Genomic DNA, 10711 nt, shown 5'->3' on the forward strand with positions numbered 1-10711 from the left:
TCCCAAATGTATAGCAAATTACTAATCAAGAGTGTGTACTTCTAATACTTTATTTATAAAAAAGTATTAATTAAAAATCTCAGCTGGAACGGCTGGAAGTCAAATCACTTGGTGGGTGTCTGTGTGGGGTAGGTGTATAGGTATGTTGATATGTATTGGTATAGGTAGATATTATATAGAGTACTGTAGGTATGTTTTATGTTATGAAAATAAGGTAGTGTGTTGTGTACGTGTATTGTGTAAATGTACATGTATGTGTTTTATATGTTTTAAAAAAACCAGAACAGTTTGTGTGTTTTGCTACATTTATATACCACCTTTATCTTCCAAGGATCTCAAGATGGTTCTCCTCCTCCCCATTTCATTTACACAACAACCCTGTGAGGTAGGTTAGGCTAGGAGGTGGTGATTGGCCCAACGTTACTTAGTGAGCTTCGTGGCTGAGTGGGGATTTGAACCCTGTTCTCCCAGGTCCTCTAGTCCAGCATTCGATCCATTAAGCCACGCATTGTTGTTGTTTAGTTGTTTAGTCGTGTCCGACTCTTCGTGACCCCATGGACCAGAGCACGCCAGGCACTCCTGTCTTCCACCGCCTCCCGCAGTTTGGTCAAACTCATGCTGGTAGCTTCGAGAACACTGTCCAACCATCTCGTCCTCTGTCGTCCCCGTCTCCTTGTGCCCTCCATCTTTCCCAAAATCAGGGTCTTTTCCAGGGAGTCTTCTCTTCTCATGAGGTGGCCAAAGTGTTGGAGCCTCAGCTTCACGCATAAACCCATACAATTAAAAAAAACCATATAGACATTTTATATTGCAAACATACATTCCACTTAGTCTAAGTAAGGTTTGTAAATTAACAAAAGTCATTGTTCAGTTTCTACATCGGTCTTTTGACTTATCATGTGCTCATTCCATTATCCCACTGTAAGGCAGTCTCATAGTACAGTTCAATATCTGGCAATAGTCAAACCTTCTTTTTTAGCATTTAACGTAGCATCACTTAGCCTTCCGATTCTCCTAGGAAGAGCCTAACAAAAACCTGCCTGGACAGGCTTTTATACTTAGCAGAGGTAAAGAAACTTGTTCCACAGGCTTCTTGCCAGCATAAAGTAAGTGATATAGCTTGTTAAGAGCAGCTATGTCGAATCTATGCATTTCTGCATGGTAGAGTTCGGTCCTTGTGGGATTCATTATTCATTGCTTTCTGTTGGTAAAATTGTCACCGTCCCACTGAAATTAAGCAGTCCATTTTGTAGATCGGGGGGGGGGGGAAGGTTGAGTATAGTAATTTAATTCACTGAAATTGTAAATGCTTGCGTGCATTACTATGCGTTTAAATTTGATTGGTTGGTAACGGAATTATTGTTATTATTGTTTTTTCAGTTATGCTTTATTATACCTACTTACAGCTGTACAACATAAACTAAAATTCATTGTTACCAATAAACTAATACATTAAAAAACACAAAAAACAAACATTTTGACAATAAATTTTCTTCCAAAGGATGGAATTCTTGTGTTCTTGTGCAACTGTCTAACATCGGTCACAGGGGAAGTATCTAGTAAAGGAGAGACTCCATTTTATTTGAAGCAGTATGGCGGTGTTTTAGAATCCACTGTGAACACTGCTAAGTTGAATGGAGCGTTGGAGTGCTTCTTCTCTGCTTGAAAGAGAGTGAATGTGCTGGTCCTGAGGGTTAACCGTGCGGCGAGGTCTGAGTCCAGTCCGAGGGTGCAGTATTGAGGCTGTCCGTCAAAGCTGAAGCGGGGTCCAAGGCAGGGAGTCGGGTGAGGTCAGGAACTCTGGCAGAAGAGCAGGACAGGGTGCAGGCAGGAACAGGCTACCAACAATGTTGCTCCCGCAACCTGGGATTGGTTGGCTTTTATCTGCCCCGAGGCATAGGGCGGCCCCAGTCCACAGGTGACTCGCCTCCCCTGGCCTGGAGGAGAGCACTCCTCCTGCGGGAACTTAGTTCCCTCTACCTTTCTGCCCTGAGCCTCTGCAGCTCAGGAGAGGCTGGAGGGTTACCGGACCCAGAGGCAACCTCAGCTTCCCCTGACGGGGCTGAGAGTGGAGCACCTGCAGGCAATGGGTCCTCCATCACTTCAGGAGCCAGAGCAGACTCAGCTGGTGCCTGCACCTGAGGATCCAACACAGGTGAGGACCCTCCAGGCTCAAGCTCAAGCCCCAGCTCCGGCTCAGCTGGTTCTGGAGGTGGGGACTCCTGTGCAGGCTGGGATTCCTCAGGTTCAGCCTCCGAGTCCGAATCCCAGGCCATCAGAGTGAAGCTGCAGGGGAAGGTAAAAGTGGAAATCTCTCATAGCGGCTGAAAGGCATAGCCTATTTGAGATACAGAAGGCTGAGCGTTGAGCTCTGGAAAGAGAGAAAAATAGCCCCAAAACAGAAAATGAGTGAGGTCCCAACCAAAAAAGAATGGCAACTTAAGTTATAAAAGTTATCTTAAACATCCTCGTGCCTACAAGACCGCCTCTCCTGGTACGCCCCATGGAAGACCTTACGGTCTGCAAATAATAACACCTTAGAGATCCCGAGCCTCAGAGAGATTAGGCTGGCCTCGACCAGGGCCAGGGCCTTTTTGGCCTTGGCCCCGGTCTGCTGGAACACTCTGCCACAAGAGATCAGGGCCCTGAGGGATCTGACATCTTTCCACAGGGCCTGCAAGACGCAGTTGTTCCACCAGGCCTTTGGTCAGGGCTCAGCCTGACTCCCCTTTTCTTTTTGTATAAGAACTAATATGGAAGAGGCCTCCCAGCTTTCTCACAGGCCCATATCAGATCAGCGTAAACAGTCTGGCTGATGAGCGATTACTGTTCCCAACCCTAACCCTGCGCAAAGCCATCTAATTAGACTTTAGTTTGATTTTGACCTGGTTTTAGGAGGTAATTTAATTATTGTTTGATTTTATACTAATGTTATATATCTGATGGAACAGCTAAGGAACGGCTAAGGGAGCTGGGCATGTTTAGCCTGGAGAAGAGGAGGTTAAGGGGTGATATGATAGCCATGTTCAAATATATAAAAGGATGTCACATAGAGGAGGGAGAAAGGTTGTTTTCTGCTGCTCCAGAGAAGCGGACACGGAGCAATGGATCCAAACTACAAGAAAGAAGATTCCACCTAAACATTAGGAAGAACTTCCTGACAGTAAGAGCTGTTCGACAGTGGAATTTGCTGCCAAGGAGTGTGGTGGAGTCTCCTACTTTGGAGGTCTTTAAGCAGAGGCTTGACAACCATATGTCAGGAGTGCTCTGATGGTGTTTCCTGCTTGGCAAGGGGTTGGACTCGATGGCCCTTGTGGTCTCTTCCAACTCTATGATTCTATGATGTTAGCCGCCCTGAGCCCGACTTTAGCTGGGGAGGGCAGGATATAAATAGAAGTTTATTATTATTATTATTTCATTATAAATTGTTTCCCAATAGTTTTTTATTATTTTGCAGTTCCACCACATGTGGTAAAACGTGCCCTCCTTCTCTTTACATGTGATCTCTCATTCATTGGAGGTTTTTAAGCAGAGATTGAATGGCCATCTGTCATGGATGCTTTAGCTGAGATTCCAGCATTGCAGAGGGTTCGACTAGATTGCCCTCAGAACCCCTTCCAACTCTACATTTCTTTTATTCTGGCATATTCTTTTTTTATATATAAATTGTTATTAGTTTTTTTTTTAACATACTATTTTCAACAGTAATTAAACATGTTTTTACATCTTATTCAATTTTTTTTTGACTTCCATCAGTCCTGTCTGAAAATTTTCCAATCTAATCTGTTAGTATACATTTCTTATTTTCCCTGTTACAGTCATACCTCGGGTTGAATGCGCTTCGGGTTGAGTGTGTTTGAGTTGCGCTCCGTGGCAACCCGGAAGTAACGGAGCGCATTACTTCCAGGTTTCGCAGTTTGCGCATGCGCAGTCGCTCAAAATGACATCACGCGCATGCACAGAAGTGGTGAAAAGTGACACGCGCGTGCAGACGTGCCATCGCTGGTTACGTTTGCTTCTGGATGCGAACAGGGCTCTGGAACGGATCCCGTTCGTATCCAGAGGTACCACTGTACATTTAAAACTCATAACCAATATCTCTACAGTGGTACCTCAGGTTAAGTACTTAATTCATTCCGGAGGTCCGTACTTAACCTGAAACTGTTCTTAACCTGAAGCACCACTTTAGCTAATGGGGCTTCCTGCTGCCGCCGCGCCGCCAGAGCCCGATTTCTGTTTTCATCCTGAAGCAAAGTTCTTAACCTGAAGCACTATTTCTGGGTTAGCAGAGTCTGTAACCTGAAGCGTATGTAACCTGAGGTACCACTGTATTCTTTATCTACTATGTATATTCCTCCTCACAAAACTTCTTGTAGTCCTACTAGCGTAATTTGTTGGTTACAATTGCTTTTCAAATAGTTCATATACTTCTTCCAATCTTCTGTAAATCTCTGGTCCCACAGGTTTCGAATCCTTCCTGTCATTTTGTCCAATTCTGCATAGTCCATTATTTTTGTCTGCCATTCTTCTTTCGTCAGAATTTCTTCTTGTTTCCTTTTCTGGGCTAACAACCCTTTTGACTCAGTTGTTGCATATAAAAACAATTTAACATCTTGCCTATTAATGTCCTGACCTATAATATATTCTGACATACTCTTATCCTTGTTGTTCTTTTATAGCAGGCAGCATACATGCACCAAATAATCTACCTTGGGCAGAGCTACGCTCACTTTAACAACCAATAGGAACAACAGAAAATGATCACTCACGGCTCCCAGCTTTTAAAGTGGTCTCCCTCTGGTGAATCACTCTGTTTTGCATTGGGGGGTAGCCTTGTAAACATGTGAAAGTTCCTGCTTGTACAGATTTAGCCTGCTGCCGCAGGTCTCCAGATGTTAAACATCTGAGCTTGGAATAGACAGAAGCATTTGCAACATGCAACTCTCTCCATGATCACAAATGCATTGGGGATTGAAAAGCCCAGCATTTCACAAAATGCAATAGGCAAGGTTTTTTTTTTTTCATTTTAAAAAGTTTTTATTTATACTTTTCTAGTTCATTCGTTTTATTAGTTTTACAATCAATTCAACATTTCAAAGTCTGGCTTCCTTCCTCCTCTTTCTGCAGTTCCTTCAATTTTTTTTAATATCTTCTGCATATCCAAAGTCATTTTATTTGCTCATTTAATTACCTACTTTAAATATATACTCTTAGGAAACTGCAGGTTATTACAATATTTTTATCTGCAATTTATCTGTAACTATTCAATCAACCATTTCCATTCTTTTATTAAAAGTTTGTTATCTTGATTTCTTATTCTTCCTGTAAGTTTCGCCATTTCTGCATGTTCCATAAGTTTTTGTATCCATTCTTCCTTTGTTGTGACTCTTGCTTCTTTCCACTTTGGGGCAAGTAACATTCTTGCTGCTGCAGTAGCATACATAAATAAATTTCTATACAATTTAGGTACAGTGGTACCTCAGGTTACATACGCTTCAGGTTACAGACTCTGTTAACCCAGAAATAGTGCTTCAGGTTAAGAACTTTGTTTCAGGATGAGAACAGAAATCGGGCTCCGGAGGCGTGGTAGCAGCAGGAGGCCCCATTAGCTAAAGTGGTGCTTCAGGTTAAGCACAGTTTCAGGTTAAGAATGGACCTGCAGGTCTGGTGTGATTGCCTGGGATTCGGACTCAGATGCTGAACCTGAGGGATCTCAGCCTGCACAGGATTCTCCGCCTCCAGAACCAGCTGAGCCGGGGCTGGGGCATGAGCCTGAAGGGTCCTCACCTGTGCTGGATCCTCAGGTGCAGGCACCAGCTGAGTCTGCTCTGGCTCCTGAGGGGATGGAGGACCCATTGCCTGCAGGTGCTCCACTCTCAGCCCCGTCAGAGGAAGCTGAGGTTGCCTCTGGGTCCGGTAACCCTCCAGCCTCTCCTGAGCTGCAGAGACTCAGGGCAGAGAGGCAGAGGGAATTAAGTTCCCGCAGGAGGAGTGCTCGCCTCCAGGTCAGGAGAGGCGAGTCACCAGAGGATCGGGGTGCCTTATGCCTCGGGGCAGATAAAAGCCGGCCAGCCCCAGTCCCAAGTTGCGGGAGCGACACTGTTGGTTGCTAGCTCCTTCCTGAACCCTGTCCTGCTTTCCTGCCTGCGCTCCTGACCTGCCCTGGCTCCCTGCTTGCATGCCTGTTCCTGACTTCACCCGACTCCCTGCCCTGCACCCAGCTGCAGCTACTACGGGCTGCCTCCACGTTGCACCTTGGACCATGGACCGGACTTGGACCTTGCCTCAGGTAACCCAAGGAACCAGCACATGTGGCTTGGATTCAAACTGCACCTGCAAATGGACAAAGCAGAACTTGTTGACAGCACAGATCAGCTGATTGGCGCTGGCAGTGAGCTCCCTCGGCTGCAATTGTTGTTGTTTAGTCGTGTCTGACTCTTCGTGACCCCATGGACCAGAGCACGCCAGGCACTCCTGTCTTCCACTGCCTCCCACAGTTTGGTCAAACTCATGCTGGTAGCTTCAAGAACACTGTCCAACCATCTCGTCCTCTGTCGTCCCCTTCTCCTTGTGCCCTCCATCTTTCCCAACATCAGGGTCTTTTCCAGGGAGTCTTCTCTTCTCATGAGGTGGCCAAAGTATTGGAGCCTCAGCTTCAGGATCTGTCCTTCCAGTGAGCACTCAGGGCTGATTTCCTTCAGAATGGATAGGTTTGATCTTCTTGCAGTCCATGGGACTCTCAAGAGTCTCCTCCAGCACCATAATTCAAAAGCATCAATTCTTTGACGATCAGCCTTCTTTATGGTCCAGCTCTCACTCTTGGCTGCAATGGAGATTTCCAAATGGGCAGCTCCTTGGTGCAGCCGATACAAGTGGAGCTTGCTATCAAGGAGCCCCATTTTGTCTGTTTCCATGCATGGGTGGTATGAATCCAAACCACCACTGCAAAGGGATTTGCTGTAATTAAGTGGGGAGTTACTTAATGCAGCTCATGCTTGCATGTCGAGGTCCCCAAGCCACCCCCTAAATAAATCACAATTCACACAGAAATTTTTGCTTAAGGTTTTTAGCATAATATTGGCCACAACTTTACTAAAATACATAATGTGAGTGGTTGCTTAGGCATTGGTCATGACTATCTGTCCCCGCCTGGGGACAGAACTGACTTCCGGATACCAGCAAAAGCCAGTAAGGGAAAACAATATTGGGGAGAGAATGGGGCTGGGCAGCATACCGTCACCCCTCCCCACATGCTCCCAGGGGCTTGCACAGCCCTAGTGTTAAGTTGTGGGTAAACATATCAGACGACACAGCGATTCTTCAAACCACTCTTGTTTATTCACAGGCCAGAACAGAACTGAACTGAAGGGTTCAGCCAGCCTGCTTATATAGAGCTCCAGTACAACGTAACTGTAACAATTTTCTAAAACTATCCAATCACTGAACGTCACTTTTGATCCCTTATTTGCATAACTATCTACAGTATCCCCCTGCTGGCCCAGGGTGAGAACTTCAGTACATAACACCTAGCCCCTTGCCGGGGATACGGACAAAAACATGGCAAACCCCTGGATTCCTTTAATGGAATTCCCTTGCAGCAGGCCCCTGCCCCAGCCAACCCTTACCAACCAAATTTTAACCAATGCCTAACCGAAACCTTACAAGTTGTGACGATTTGCTACGCAGTAGGCAAAAACCAAATGGCACCAGCCAATCTGCCAAATGGACAAAATTCCTACCAGGCCCCTGCCCCAAAAGCAGGCGACCCCATGACAGGCATAGCAATGTCAAACGCAACAGCCCTAAATTAGGGAGGGTTGGCGGGCGATCCGATGCACGCAGCAAAAGAGATAGAAAAAAGCTGCGTGCCAAGAATATATAATCTTCGGGCCAACCCTCTAAATGGTAACATCAAAATCTCCCCAACAACCCAAATTGGCTCAATCACAATCATGGCCATCCAAACAGTAACCAAGAGGGGGGTGTCCTGTTAGACCCCACCGCAACACGTGCTCTTCATGAAGAACACGCTTTGTATGATCACTGACTAGTGCTGACAGCGAGCTCCCTTGGCTGTGGTAGGGAACTTCTAGTTGGGGAATTCCTGAGTGCAGCCAATTCCAGTGGGGTTGATTGGTGCTATTGCAAAGTGCTGCTTACAAAGGAACCAGACAGGCCAAATTTGTGGGCCAAATTGGTACTCTTGTTGGGCTCACCAGTTAGAGGTTCCTTACCCCTGCAGTATATATTTAAAAGGGGGGGGGAGGTAAAAGTGAGTTCTCCTTTGAAATTGGTGCAGGACACAGAATTGCAGCGAGTATAAAATAAAGGAAGGGGGAATTAGCAGTAGAACAAATATAAATTTGCATTATGTGGACCACATCTTTAAAATATGGGATGAGAAACAACATTGTACATATGAGCAGGAAAGCTCCAAAACCACAAGGTGGTGGTCTCAATGTTCTGTGGCAAGCTGGTCCATCAATCTGAAAAGTTCTTAAATCAGAAGCAGAATTGGAGCGAGTGCCGGCAGTGGATTCAGTTCTGTTTCCCCACTGAAAAGGCACAGCAGGTAACCACAGGAAATCTGTTGTGCATCTCTCTCCATAGCTACACCCAGACAATGTTCCTCTTAATGTTGCATGAGCTCATCTACAAATAAAAATGTAGTAAGGCTGCCATATGGTCTGGCAACATGTAATAAAATAAGATTTGCTTTTGTTCTTTTTTAAGTACAATTTTACAGCTTGAACAATGAAGGAAGATTGAAGAGACCTGTGTTCTGGAAAGCTGAATTTGTGTGTGAGGGACATATGAACAGTATAAGCTAAACAAACTATAGCTTAGGGCCCCACTCACTTGGGGCCCCCCCAAAAATATAAAGGGAAAAAACTGGATGTACATTTCCAAAACAGAAGATAAAAAAATAAAAATAAAACCTAAATACAGCACCAGTGTTTTGTGTTGCGTAGGCTCCTATGATGTAAGTAATGGGCCCCGCCTGCTAGCCTGCTCCCTAAAATATCACTGGTTTGCTCATTTCTATATATAGGGTGCCTACATTCTGCATGGACTGGTGGCATGGCAACATGTGCAAATGGCTTTAGATACCTATTAGGTCCATAAATTCCATCTAGCATATATTCAACACAAAAACCAGCAACAATTTGTTGTTGACAAAGGACAGCTGGACATATAAAGGGCCCCATTACCTTCAGTAGCTTAGGGCCTCTTCAAACCTAAATACGGCCCTGAGCATGGGCCAGCTACAGTATCTCTTGCCTTCAGGCTGTCAGCAGTTGCAAAACCCTTTCTCTGGTAACTCCCATGGAGGTAACACAGTTTATCAGATCTTTATATAATTGATTTAATGCGCCATTCCCCAATACAAGTACCTTATACAGGGTATAAAATCGGGAACTGCTCCCTGTACAGCCTGCTGCAACACCAATGAGAGGTGCTTAAGGTAAAGGTAAAGGGACCCCTGACCATTAGGTCCAGTTGTGACCGACTCTGGGGTTGCGGCGCTCATCTCGCTTTATTGGCTGAGGGAGCTGGCGTACAGCTTCTGGGTCATGTGGCCAGCATGACAAAGCTGCTTCTGGCAAACCAGAGCAGCGCACAGAAACGCCGTTTACCTTCCCGTCAGAGCGGTACCTATTTATCTACTTGCACTTTGACGTGCTTTCGAACTGCTAGGTTGGCAGGAGCAGGGACCGAGCAACGGGAGCTCATCCTGTCGTGAGGATTCAAACCGCCGACCTTCTGATCGGCAAGTCCTAGGCTCTGTGGTTTAACCCACAGCACCACCCGCGTCCCTGTGAGAGGTGCTTACTTTGAACCAAATAATGAAGACCTGTTGTACCCTCAAGAAAAAATACTCAAGAGAATCTCTAAAGATCAGCTTGTAAACAGACACATGCGAGGACCAATGACACATTCTCAAACCCTGTGATAATAATTCTAGCAAAAGAACATATAGGTGACCATTTCCACCACAGTCCAATTATAGGAGCAACCAGTGCTTTTTTCTGGGGGGACGCAGGGGGTACGAATACCCCTAAACATTTTTGTGAATCTTTATACTTTTGTCCATTTACTGTATTTATTTTTCCCGATTTGAGCTATAAAATGGTGCTTTTCTTAAGTCAAAATGAGAGTACCCCTAAACATTTTTAAATAAAAAAAAAGCCATGAGAACAACATCTGAAGGAACTCCAGCAGCAAATCTACAACCTAGAAGGTTTGAAGTTAAACCATTAAAACGGGCCAATATAATGGCTTCTCTGTATTTAGGTACGGATTAAAAAACATTAAGACATATATTCAAGAGTAGACCCAAGCCATGCCCTGTGACTGCCATATATAACCCATTGGTTAATGTGTTTAGCTTCTGCAAATCCCTTTTTAAAATTTTCTCTTTAGCTATACGTTCTGGAGGTCCGTTCTTAACCTGAAACTGTTCTTAACCTGAAGCACTACTTTAGCTAATGGGGCCTCCTGCTGCTGCCGTGCCGCCGGAGCACGATTTCTGTTCTCACCCTGAAGCAAAGTTCTTAACCTGAGGTACCATTTCAGGGTTAGCGAAGTCTGTAACCTGAAGCGTCTGTAACCTGAGGTACCACTGTACATTTAGCTTGCTTCAAATCCACCGACCACAAACAAAAGGGAAAGGAAGCAAGGCATTTTTCCCTGTTAACTCTTTTACATG

General features: G+C 45.1%; 1 long non-coding RNA gene across 1 annotated transcript; it reads left to right on the forward strand.

Moving 5' to 3' along the window:
- The first annotated feature begins 6086 nt into the window (after positions 1-6086).
- LOC310714501 lies at positions 6087-10413 on the forward strand. Its single transcript, XR_014529844.1, has 3 exons — positions 6087-6416; positions 6835-8092; positions 8125-10413. It is a non-coding gene; the product is annotated as an uncharacterized lncRNA (long non-coding RNA).
- Positions 10414-10711: the final 298 nt, after the last annotated feature.

The sequence above is a fragment of the Podarcis liolepis genome (genome assembly GCF_965112155.1).
Source record: "Podarcis liolepis genome assembly, chromosome: 8".
NCBI lineage: Eukaryota > Metazoa > Chordata > Lepidosauria > Squamata > Lacertidae > Podarcis > Podarcis liolepis.